Below are 13909 nucleotides of genomic sequence, written 5' to 3' on the forward strand. Positions count from 1 at the left end.
ATAAAGTAATCCTGCTAATAGATCATTGCACTTTTTCCATCTTTTGCAAATTTCCAAACTCACATCATAAAACTCTTTCGCCTTGCTATCATAATAGTTGTATGAGAAGTATTTGTATCTAAAGAGACCCTGAAAGTCACCCCATGTCAGCCTCTCTTTAGTTATACCATTGACATTCTTAAGATCTTCCACCATATTTTTTCTTTTCCTTTTAGAATGTAGGTGCCTATCATTAACTTCATGTTTTTAGAGTAATCATCAATCCTAAAGAACTTTTCAATACCAAGAAACCATGCTTCTACATCTTCCGATTTCTTTATTTCCCCATTAAATTTGGGTGTTTTGGCCTTATTTAGTTCCTTGCGAATGTGATATTCACCTCTCTTACTATGATGATGATGATGATAGTGATAATGCTAATGATGCCTCCTGGTAGTAGAACTAGAAGGCCTACCAAAGTGGTGCACCCAAGTACTAGTGATTCCCTCTAGGGTACTCAATGGAGAATTCCTTCTCACAATACCTCCACTTTCTTTTCAGGGGCTCTTCCTGGAATTGCTACCGTTGTTGGCTTGTTGGGGCCTAACCCAGGTTTTAGAGGTGAGTTAGTCGAACAAATCCTGAAACTAGCAGCCCTTTCGGCATCAGTCCACAGTGCGTGAACTGAGGTCTCACCCGAGGTAGTATGAGAGGGTGTTGGAACCAGGATTCCGCACCCTAGGGATGTCTTGATGAAGTTTTGGAAAGTCCGCAGCCTAAACCTGCACACTTGCGGCCTTCTGTGCAGTTGTCTATACTTTGCACCTTGTGCAACTGTCTTCGCGCGACTATGTGTAGAGTGCAAAGGAGGTATTCTCTCGATGCTTTATTCTTACTGTTCTTATAGTTCTTAGTTTAATTGCGTAGGCCCAATATTCTTATTTATATTTCAACATTCATAACCAGTGCGTGCACATATAAAACTGTAAAGTGATGCATAAGATAATAGAAACACAGATACCCAGTAATTTAGAATCAACTTATCTTTATTATTACATCTCTCAGATACAATCCCAACTCTTACCCTACGCACTCAGCTGCAGGGGTCTGCGCACACCGCTGCAGTCTCTACTAGGCCTCTGTGCACTCAGCTGCAGAGCCTCTATCTATTACCATGACCCAAGACTCAGACTTATAGACTCAGTGTCGCTCTATTTATATAATCCCATGGTCCGCAAACCATAGGTAGGTCAACATTACAACGTATTACTTTACATACTCAAGGGCAGACAAACCTTTGACTTGTCTTTACGCTTCATGCTCCATGCACTTCACGGATCCTTTACAATACAAATTTTCCTAAAACTCAGGCTTTAAGCCCAAAAACTGTTGCGAGGGGGATCGATGCCCAACAAGCCACCAACACAAACATCGTGACTCACCCTCGAGTCACTCCGTGGGTGCAGTGGTCTTTGCGTGGAGTGTATGGAGCAAGTTCTATTCTTCTCGTAGGTCCGTGGCACACTATTCCACCGTCTGTTGTATCTTTTGCATACGTTCCTCTAAAAATTCATTCGCAGGGTCATATCCCTACCTCAGCATATAGATTCCCTGGATGCGTGCCAACTTTCCCTCGATCTTGGTGGTCACTATGAATGCTTCATCGATCCAATGGTAGAGGCGTGCCTTAGGCACTGCTTATTTTTGACGCGCGACATCCACCTGTTCCTTAAATGCTCTACATCTTTCATCTTATCCAGTCGCTGAGTAAGGTTTACCATCTGCGTGGTCCCTTGGATACTACCATACTCCTACTGTAACTCATGCGCTTCTGTCTCTAGCTGCTAAATAGTTGGATTCTCCTATAGTGAGGTGAGCGTGAAGAGTGAATGATTCAACATGGTTGTGCAATCCTTTTCTGCGTGCTCAATTTCTTCCAACCCCGTTTGAATAGCATGGGCACACTGCTCTTTGACTTCTGGGGGTGTGGAGGGCTGCGCCCTTAACCGCAACTCAACAATCTGCAGGTTCAGCTCCAACTGAACCTTCGCCGTTTCCTCCTTGGCCTCCCCGACTCCAGCCGCCAGTTGGTGAATCCGCTCTACTATCAATAGCGCTGCCGGAACGGCCAACTCTGGTACGCTGCAACAGGCTTGCTCAATGGCCTGTTCCAATCCATGGGTCTATGCAGCCAGGTCATCAAACGGCAGGTTGAGCTGTTCTGTATTTATCTTCTACTAGCTCAAGACCTGGAGTGCGTAGCCCTCCCTGGCGCGTAACTCTGTTTTAACCCCATCCTGGAGCTGATACAGGGTTTCTCTCGGTAGAGCTACCAAGTTCAACCCCAAACCCTTCATTCTTCTTATCGTGGCCCTGTCACCATCGGTTGCTACTGATAGCATGCCTTCGGGTAACAAAAAAGTGTTCATTGTGTAGGTGTGCAGAACCTATTCTGATTCTAATTTTCCTGTCGCGACGTATGGTGCCATTATTCCTGCTTGTGGGGGTCGCACCTGTAACTCCTGTAAATGCACTCTAAGCCCCCCTAACATAGTTATCTACTCCATCATCAATTCTTTGAAGGCGTCCTTAGTGACATCACGAACTATTTTTCCAATGTCAAAAAGGTCACCCTTAGTGAGCGTGATTAGATCCATCGAGGCCTTTGTTGCCTTCACCTTCTTCCTCGGGGTTGGTTTCTCAGGGACGTGCGGCCGCTTAAGTTGGGTTGATGGAGAACCGGGGTACGTGCATTCCTTTATCTTATCCTCTTCCTCTATGTCCTACTCCGTGGACATTTCTTGGCCCTCCCCAGGCTCTTCTGTGGGCGCAGTGGTGGTCTCCTTTTCCTACGCTACTATTGCCTTTGCTGCTTCCTCAACATTCTTTTGCACAGCGGCCGCCAATTTTTCTTCGCACTATGCCCTTACCTCTGCAACGGCTTTTTCATTCTTCCACTTCTCTACTAGCTTTGCGATGTGGAGCTTAGCTTCTGCTTTCTTCCTTTGTGTGGCCTCTTGTTATAGACAATTTTGTGCCTTGCAGCATCAGGCATGAATTGTCAATAATCCAAGGGATCCAAAGTCCCTAAACATGATGTTCCTACCCCTAGAGGAACAAGGTCAGCAAACCAACAGCTCAGAGATCAGTTCTCCACCTGAAAACACTCAAAAACAAGCAATCCTGAAATCAAAGCAGGTGCTCCACTAGGCTTCTGCGCTGAAACTCAACTCCTCCATGGTGTACCTGCGTTGCAAAGCAGGTAGAACAAAGGCCACCTGCGCTGAGCGAGATGGGACAAGTGGCACACTGAGTCATTGCTCTGAAATCTTCCAAAAATGACACTTGGATCAGGGATTTCGCCTTGTGATGAGTCAGAGGCTCTGTTTCTCCAAGTGGAAGCAAGGTTCTCCAAGTGGACTCAAGAACTGAAGATCAACTGAAGAGAGAGAGGACACAAGGCAGCTACACATCAGTTGCAAGCTGACTCATCCTTTCTCAATTCATCTATATATTGAGCTCTCTCCTATGAGCTCAGGAGGCTGGAATTTTGTGTAAAGTAATGATATGCTGTTGGTTTCACTATAGAACTATTGGGTGATTGCTTGAAGGAGGTGAAGAGGAGAAATTCTTTCTGCTGGGAGGTGTTGCTGGATTGGGGCCTTTAATGGTTGTAACATTCTCAGAACTTTACTTCTTCTATTAATAAAAGCTATTGAGGTTCTTCTATATGCACTTGTTTCAATGATGTATTGTGATAATTGTATATTTGATTTATGCTAATCCTTGAATCAGTTATGATTGCATGCTTCTTGTAGTTTCCTTGTTTGTTATTTTGCAGGATCTCATTGTAGCTGGGCCAGCAAAAGAGCAAGGAGCTGGGAGCAAGCAGCAAAGAGAAGAGTTTGGATTCGACATTAAGCGCAAGGCAACGGTTAGTGCATTTCTTCATTCTCTCTTGCTTTCGTAAAGAAGTAAACCTTAAGTAGTTTTCTTTACAGTTGTTGCTGAGGTACTATCACCCTTAGAGTGGGATAGGGTCATCTGAATCGGATACTTTTCCCTACAACAAACTGGCGACTCCGCTGGGGATCGTATCTGTTTGATTGTTTGTAGTATTTTTCTATTCATTTCCTAAACAAAAGAGTACCAAATCGAAAAGCTTTTGACTATATCAAAAGCGAAGTAGAGGGCAGCTACTCTAGCTCATTTCTGAGCATGTTCATGATTTGAAGAGCTGATCTACAAGGATCCTTGTAAGCTCTTAGTGATAGCTTTTCATCTTCCTTGTCATCCCTTAGTGTGTGCTTGACTGATAGCTTCTGATTTGAGCAAAAACTGTGAATTTTTGAGAAAATTGTGACCCGGAAACTGTGAAAACGCAACTTTCGTTTTCCAAAGCAGGTAGTACACAGGCTACCTGCTTTGCAACGCAGGTCCCGAAGGGGCTACCTGCGCTGAGAGCCAGACTGGCTGTGCAGCACCTGCGTTGGCCCAATTTTGCCTTGTGCATTTGGGGTTTCCTCCCTTTTTCTTGCCTGTTTTCACTATAGATTTTGCAGCTAGTTACCAGTCTTGTACCTGTTCTGAAACCAACCTTACTTGCCATCATTCCGCCTCTGTTATATAATGAAATTGTACTTGTTCTTTTGTATTTCTTACATCATTTACAATTTCCCATAACGAAAGTGAACTAGTCTTGCTTTGGCCTCTTAGATCTGAACCTGTGTTAGGCATTTTGCTGGTCTAAAGAGTTAGCTTGTTTGCTGTCCATAGCTGATTAGTATTTTTACTTTCGTCATTATGGTTTGATTTCATGTATTTCCAGTGATTAAACAAGTAAATCTTAAGGTGTCTTTTGATTTTGGACAAACTTGTTTGTTTTCGCTTTAAATCGAAATCAAAGTTAAATAACAACTTTCTTTTTGTAATACATCAACATTAAGAAAGGGGAAAAGAAAATACATGCATTGTGCATTTTGCATTTGAAAAAAGTTTGCATGATGATTTAGGAGAAAGTGCATTAGTTTGTGCTGTATGAACTGTGTGAAAAGATTTGCCTTTCTTCTCCCTCAGTAGTTAAGATTTTCATCAGTCAAAAAGATTTGAAAAAGCTTGCTTCTCATCTTAGGCTGCATTTAGGAATTTTTCATATACATCTCGTGGTGAACCTTGAAAGGCAAACTTTAAAAAGATCAACTTAAAATATACTGAATGAACCTAACAATGCATTGAAACATAACGCAAACACATAGAGGTCTAAGCTAGAGACGTGTTCCGGCGTCGTTAAACGTAGTGACTGTCGATCTCTACGAAGGTGGGTGATTCCTCCTGAGAGACGATAGCACTAATACGGACTTGTGCTCCCACGTACCGTCGCGTATATATTGGGAGACCCCTATAGGCATTTATCCTTTATCCTTAGGAATCCGTGTCGGCCGCCCTATTGATCGCGATGCAGTGAACACAGCATTCACGAAGATCGACCACCCGTACCGTAAAACGTATTCTGTGGTTTCGCGAAAGGTTTGGCACACCCTCTGCCTAGATCTCCAGAGCAGTTTCTTTTGGCCCTTTTCAAACTCTATAACTGAAAAGGTCCAACCGAGCATTTGTCACTTCAGGCTCGTTAATACATCGAAGGAGACTAGAGTCATCTTTAGCTTTTTCTTGACTCTTAAAACATGAAAAAGCAAAGTTATGTTTAAAAGCGTCTAATAAAATTCATTCAAATCGGAAACACAAATTTTCCCCTTTTATATTTTAGTTGATCTATTAATCCGCAATCGTGGAAGAAAGTCAATTGAATATCCGTCGTTCTTGGAGGCTTGCGAGTCAACCGTCTTTGTCTCCGGAATCGAAAACAGTCCGGACAAAGCGAGCTCATCGAACCAGTTCAAAATCTCCTTTAAAAGTTAGAACAAGTGTTCCAACAACATCTGAGATTCTGGTTACTCCAAACATTTCCGGAAACCCTGCCTCTGTAGAAGAAGTTCAACCGCCGCAGAAGGACAGTAATACTGATCCTAGTCTGGGGGCAAATACTTGTGTAACTGAACCAGTTCCATCTGTAACTGGTCCAGAGAGTTTTGTTCCTCAAACATCTGTCGCTGTTGATACAACCCCTTCTTCGGCACCGGAAATCTATTACGGACCTGACGGTCTTCCTCTTCCACCTGGTCTAATTGCGATAGAGGAAATTATAGAGGAAGCGCAAGTATCCACTCCAACTCATTTTGGAGTAGGGGTCACTCTATTTCCTACTACAACCGAAGTTTGTCCATCACCAGTGGAAGTTCCTGTAGAATCACTAGGCAATCAATTGGATAGACTCAAAATGTCTGAACAACCGTCGACATCTAGGACTGTGTCAAATGACACGGCGACGGCAGAATTACCTGCTGCAAATCCAACAATGTTCGTCGGCATACCATCTGTCCCAACTAGCTCTCAATCGCTAGAAGGAGTCCACCAAGGGACTATCTCGGCAGTATGGTTTGTTCCTGTTTGTTCCGGAGTAATGTCTGGTAACTCTTATGGTGAGACTCATCAAATTGACCCTTTTGGGAATCAACTTAGGCCATCCAGTCCTCCAGGACAATCAATTGCCTTGAGTTCTGGATTACCACCGTATGGGGGGCAGTATGCCCTTTCATTACCCCCTCTGGGAGGGTACCCATACGAGAGTTCTCAACCTTATTCAAGTTATGGTGGAATTGCAACGAGTAGTTGGGTACCTATGCTATCCCAGCCACCAAGAGTTGTATATTCTATGCAACAGTGTGTACCTGTGACGAACATCCCAACTACACCAGCTATTGTAACCGTGTCGCAAGTTCAAACGATGCCTGTTGTATGTCAACCTCAGATTTCTCAGGTTCTCATGCAACAGCCCCTTGACCCTGCGACCCAACCACAATCGCCTACTGGTGGGGCGACACAAGTACAATCGGGTAAAATCACCCCACATCTTGGTCCAATGGTTAGTATAGCACAACAACCCATGGTATCGCAACCGTGGATAGTGCAATACCAACAGCCACAATTCCAACAAGTGTACCAAGGTTCTGAACAGCAAATCTTTGCGAATACTGGACAACCATATATCCAAAATGGCCAAAATCAACCACTTTATAGTAGTCAAGTCCATCAACCGTATCAATCATACCAACATCAACTCCATTATGCTGGTATGCAAAGACCAACTGTTCAGGCAATTCCATCGTACCCTGGTTACGCTTCCCCTAACTTGAATCAACAGTTACCATTCGTGGCGACTTTAGAGTTGCCTGATTTACATCGGTTAACCAATGATCCAATTTCTTACACCCCATGGTGGCCAGTGATCCCGCACAAACTTCCATCCGACATTCCTAAATTCAATGGAAATCCAGGTGAAGACCCGTCGAATCATGTGATGACATTTCATCTATGGTGTTCGTCGAACACTTTAAATGATGATTCGATAAGGCTTCGCCTCTTTCAGAGGACATTGACAGGTCCAGCGGCGAAATGGTATATAGAATTGCCAAGAGCTTCGTTCGACAATTTTAGCTCCCTTGCCACGACATTCTTAACCCACTTTCAATTACCAATAAGGTATGAAACGGGAACAGAGATATTGACTAACTTCAAACAGACAACCGCAACTCATATATCAGATCATATACATGAGTGGCGACGTCGACGAAGAATGGTTAGAACATACGTTCCTGATCAGCTTTTAGCTGAGTGGTTTATAAAGTCGTTACTTCCGGCCATAACGGAAGATGTGGCAAAGGGGGGAGTCGTAACAGAAGAGCAGGTTATTGCTCGTGCGCAATATTTGGACTTAGTATATACTCAGTCCGGCACGCTCTATGACAAAATACCAGACGCCCCTAGACCAGAGTTTTCAATCCCTCCTCCTCCTAAATCAAATAGTGACTCTCATGCCGGCGATGGCGTGATTGGCACAGCAAACACGAATCCGAAAAGGACCAATCAAAAGAAAGCCCGTAAGGATTCGAATCAAAATGCGCATGAAGAAGTTCTTGCTTCGGAAGTAAATGCCGTATCGACAGATAAGGGCAAAGAAACCAATCAACCAGGAAGCAAGAAGAAACAAAACAAAGGGAAGAAGAATAAACAAGGTGAGTCATCCCCTAAGAAAAATTCTTCGAACCCTCCTGGGAATAGGAAACCGAATCCATGTCAAATATGCGATGACAAAGATCATAACACTAAGAATTGCCCATTCAAAGCTGAGCTAAAGAGGTTCTTTAAGAGTCCGCATACCTCAGCTGTGTCAAGTGATCCATTTCCTAACCCAGGTCAGAATCTGGTTGATAGTGGAAACGCTTCCCCATCTCAAGTGCTTATGTTGTCGGTTTCAAACCAGCAAAATGATGCTTTGATTTCGACAAGGAACAAAGATTACGGGAATCCACAGGTGTCGAACGATAAAGGTAAAGATCAACCTAGCAGTTCGACAACAACTTCGGCAGAAGTTGTACCCCCCATCACGCATGAATTAACGATAAAACCGCCAAAGGGAGTAGTACACAAGTCGACATTTAATCCTCGTGCCAGAGCGGCACAACATTATAACATAGTGGAAGATTTGGCGCAATCGCCATCTGCTATGTCGACTCTTGAGGTACTACAACATTGCCCATCCCAAAGGCAGGCATTGTTATCAGCAATTGGTGGGGTGGATCCTAAAGATTCCAATCTGGTATCCTTTGATCACAAGGGGTATGATCCTCAGTTACCAGCTCAACTAGCTTTCCTCGTCCAAGTGAAAGCCCTCAACAAAACAGTTCATAGAACGATTATTGATGAGGGGGCATCGACATGTATTATGTCGATGAGTTGCTGGAAAACTTTAGGATCTCCAACCTTGTCGCGATCATCGACAACATTAAAAGCATTCGACGGAAGGATATATACCCCTTACGGTATCCTTAGTAACCTGAAAGTTGAACTAGGGGGCAAAACAGTAGAAATAGATGTTGAAGTCATTGATGGCAATCTTGACTATAACATCCTACTGGGAAGACCATGGATTTATGCCATGCAAGCTGTTGTGTCGACTTATTTTAGGAAGATCGCATTCCCCTTTGAAGGAGGGATTACGGTCGTCGATCAACAAAACTTCCTCCCTAATGGTTCACAGGTTACAGGAAGCGTTCCCATGATCCATGGCAGCGACCGGTCGATTCAAGATATTGGAGTAGGTCTGTTGAAAGATCCCACTATGATGGGAACTTTCGCGCTACCACCTCCTAGTGGCTTAGGAAATGTACCATTTGTAGCAACATGCAATATGGTATCCACCTTGAAAGACACAGAAGACAAAGTCGCTATGGATCATGCAATGGTTTTGCCACCAAGCCCCATTGAAATATTGTAGCAATCAATGTTTCATGCCTGGGAGGCGAATCCCGATCAGCGCTCTTCGAGCGTTTGGGTAGATAGATCTAGAGAATATGGTACCCCATTAGATCCTTGGTCGAAAGTACATGGGACTGACGAAGGAATCTTACGATCAATGATGATTGAGGGGGCACCATGGAATGATCACCACCATCGTTCCCTTCTTCCGGAATACGAAGAAGATACTCAGAAAGATCTTTACCACCCTTCAGTCTTTGAATTCCTAACAAATACTGTAAACACGGTGGATTCTGAGCGAAACTTATCCAATATTGAAGAGACTATAGCCATAAATATCTCGACCAAAACAGGTATTGTAGAGAATATTCATGTTGGCAAAGGTTGTGCTCCTTCAGAACTGGAAATATATAACGCTCTCTTTCGCGAATTTAGAGATGTCTTTGCTTGGTCGTATGATGAAATGCCAGGCATCGACTCGAGTATCTTTGAACATGAAATTAAAATGTATCCTGATGTCAAACCAGTAAGACAACGGCTTCGACAGGTGCACCCTAAGAAAGCCGCTGCCATTAAAGCAGAAGTTGAGAAACTTCTCCATGCTGGATTCATCTACCCGGTTCCTCTAACCGATTGGGTATCGAATATTGTTCCTGTTATGAAAAAACAAGGAACAATACGAGTGTGCGTCGATTATAGAGATGTAAATCAAGCTTGTCCGAAGGACAACTACCCTACACCCTTCATCGACCAGATAATTGATGAATGCACCGGATGTGAAATCTTTTCCTTTATGGACGGATTCTCCGAGTATAATCAAATTAATATCCGCCCGCAGGACTAGTCGAAGACTGCATTTATATGTCCGTGGGGCACATTCGCTTATCGAAAATTACCCTTTGGCTTGAAGAACGCAGGGGCGACCTTTCAGAGGGCTATGAATTATGCCTTCCATGACATCAAGAGCATTGTTCAACCATATCTCGACGATCTTCCAGCTCATTCGCGAAAGCGGACTGATCATCCGCAGCATTTAAGAGCGATATTTCTACGTTGCCGACACTACAAGATAAGACTCAACCCACACAAGTGTGTGTTTTGCGTCGGTTCTGGTCATTTACTTGGCTTTGTAGTCTCTAAAGATGGGATTCGTCTCGACCCTTGTAAGGTTCAGGCAATCATCAATTTGCCTCCACCTTCGAATTTGCTTCAGATTCAGAAACTCCAAGGGAAAGCAAACTTTCTGAGGAGGTTCATTCCAAATTACGCAGAACTTGCTAAAGGTTATACACGTCTTTTGAAAAAAGATGTACCCTTCGATTGGGACCAGGTTGCGCAAGCTTCCTTTGACGCTTTGAAAGAATCTCTAGTAAAAGCATCATTAATGTACGCCCCAGATTATCTTAGGGATTTTAACCTGTATCTAGCTGCAGCAGATACAACCATTGCGATGGTTTTAGTTCAAGAAGTCGATGGAGTTGAACATCCTGTATATTATTTAAGTAAAAACTTAAATGATACAGAAAGTAAATATTCTTACGTTGAAAAGCTAGCGCTTGCTGCTGTTCAAGCGGTACAGAGATTTCGACATTATATCCTCTTTAGGAAAACTACCATTCTGTCAGATTGCAACCCCATGACTTATATACTGTCGCGACAGTTGCTGGGGGGCAAGTATTCCAAATGGATAGCGATTCTTCAAGAGTTTGATCTGGAATTTGTGAAATCCAAGTCAAAGAAAGCTCTGGTATTCGCAGAATTATTATGCGACCTCCCTTCGTCGTCCAACGATGAAACCTCCAAGGAATCAATCGTGGACGAGAATTTGTTTCTGATATCTGCAAGCGATGAATGGTATGGAGATATAATTATCTATCTCCAAACCCAAAAGTTTCGGCCAGACACCTCACACTCCGAACAGAAACGTATACGATACCAAGCAAAAGACTACATGATCGTCGGTGATACTCTTTACCGTCGTGGTATCGATACCGTTCTGAGGAGGTGTCTCACCCATGAAGAAGCCGAAAAAGCCCTGAATGAGTGTCATTCAGGCGCGTGTGGGGGGCATCAATCAGGTTTCACTACAGCCCAAAAGATATTAAGAGCAGGATATTTTTGGCCAACAATGTTCAAAGATTGCATAATCGCAGTCCGAAGTTGCCATTCCTGCCAAATCTTTGATAGCAAAACCAGAAGACCACCCGCACCCCTGGAACCAATAGTTGCAGTCGGGCCTTTCGCCAAATGGGGCATCGATTTCATGCAATGTAACCCCACCTCGACCGGGGGGCATGGGCATATTATAGTCGCAGTAAACTATTTTACCAAGTGGGCCGAGGCGATGCCTACATTGGACAATACCGGTGAAACAGCTGCCCTATTCTTTTTCAATCATGTAGTCGCCAGGTTCGGCGTACCCCAGGCTATAGTTACAGATCATGGATCGCATTTCCGCAATCACATGATGGTCGTATTAGCTGCCAAACTAGGGCTATCTCACGACAGCTCTACTCCGTATTATCCACAAGCCAACAGACAAGTTGAAGCAATCAACAAAGTCCTGAAGCGTATGTTGCAAAGGATGATCGGGGTTCATAAAAGAAGATGGCACCTAATCCTGTATGCAGCCTTGTGGGCCTACCGAACCTCGGTAAGAAACGCAACCGGATTCACACCTTTCCAATTGGTGTACGGTCTAGAAGCAGTCTTACCGATCCAGTGTGAAATTTCGTCGCTTAAACTCGCAATTGATCTCCTCCCCGGAACTTCGGAAGAAGAGGCTCGTTTCTTGGAATTAATCCACTTGGATTAAACCCATCGTGATGCCGCTTTGGCTAACGAAGCCCATAAGAAACGAGTCAAGGCTCAGTTCGACAAAAATGTCAAACCCCGTGTCTTCTCAGAAGGTGATTTGGTCTTGCTTTATGACCAAGAATCCGATAAATTAGGAGCAGGAAAATTCAATTCCTTATGGATGGGCCCCTATATTGTTAAAAGAGTGTTAGCAAAAGGAGCCTACGAGTTAATAGATTACGACGGAATTCCACTGGCGCAGCCCCGGAACGGGCTGTACCTCAAGCGTTACTATGCTTAAATAGTAACCTGCATGCTTTTGTTGTATTTTGTTTTCGCCAAAGTTCTTGTTCTGGTTGAGTGATTCCCTTTTTTTTTTCGTGGCAGATGTCAAACCTTATGGAGACATGTGTTGGATATGCCGACGGAGCGAGTCGTAGTTCGCGGAACCTATCCTCCGCAGCATGGGCCATTTTTGATCCAAGTGGCGAGTTAGTAAGTTTCAGAGCTGTATGTATTGGGCAATCAACGAATAACATCGCTGAGTATAGCGCGTTGATAGAACTACTCTCTGATGCCATCACACGAGGCATACGCCGACTAATTGTCAGGCTAGACTCACAGCTCGTAGTACTACAACTCAATGGTATATATTCTGTTCGCAATCCAGCTATTTATCGCATGTTCCTAAGAGTAAAGATCTTGGAAAGACGATTTGATTCAATTCAATATCAGCATATTTCGAGAAATCTAAACACATTAACTGACTCATTGGCAAACTATGTGTTAGATAGACATTTGCAACATTTATAAAAAGGACACATCATAAAAAGTGTACATATGAATCATCCAAATCAACCAGAATGAGACTCGAAAATCAAAATATATATAAGTTGTTCATAAAGTTCATACATAATGTCCTGTAACCGAGACAAAAATTGGTCATGTGACCTAAAAACTCAAAAATGCTAGGGGGCACCCTAGCCTAGTGATGCTCCTGATAGTAAGCCACAGTCTGTGCTATCATGCGCAGAAGACGGGTCCATCGTCTAGGTACACCGATAGTATGCTGCTGCATCGGTAAAGGTAACTCGTCAATCTGTACATCCGGAAGACCACGGGTAAGGTTCTCAACCTGCCCCTGCACAGCTGTAAGGGTCTCAGTATCGCTAAGATCACGGATAATAACTCTCCGAGCAGGTTCCTCCGCCGGAGCAGCAACAGGTGGTCTCAGACGAACTGCCGGACGAACAGGACTGACATCTGCAAGCACACATGAGTTCAATTAAAGTCTTGATAGAATAAAGCACAAGAACATTATAAATGAAAACAATGAACAGTAATATGGTTGAAGTTCTTATCGGTAGCATCCCACTGAGCACCGTCTGGCAGTACCATATCCGGATCACCCCGGAAATCCATACCAACATATGGGTACTCGAAAAAAGCCATCTCCTGGCGATCGAACCACCTGAAGAAAGCGGCATTGAAAGAAATCTGGGATTGACCTGCATGTCTGGACATGTGATCGACCCATCGCTGCATACGTGGCTTGGTAGGAGAAGGCACTCCGAGATCAATGTACTGAGGTTGCATCAGAGGGATCTTCTCCAAGGCGAAGGCAGTCAGAATCGAACCAAAACCAAAGTTCTTCAGCTTCCCGTCCTTCACCTTGTTCAGTTGACTTTTCGTTTGAGTAAGCACTGCATCACTCCAGTTGAAGATCTTCGGTTGGAGACACTCCAAGGCATGCTGCATA

This window comes from Pinus tabuliformis, chromosome 3_2, assembly GCF_031772625.1.
Source record: "Pinus tabuliformis cultivar Carrire ecotype Pingquan chromosome 3_2, CPIR1, whole genome shotgun sequence".
Lineage (NCBI taxonomy): Eukaryota > Viridiplantae > Streptophyta > Pinopsida > Pinales > Pinaceae > Pinus > Pinus tabuliformis.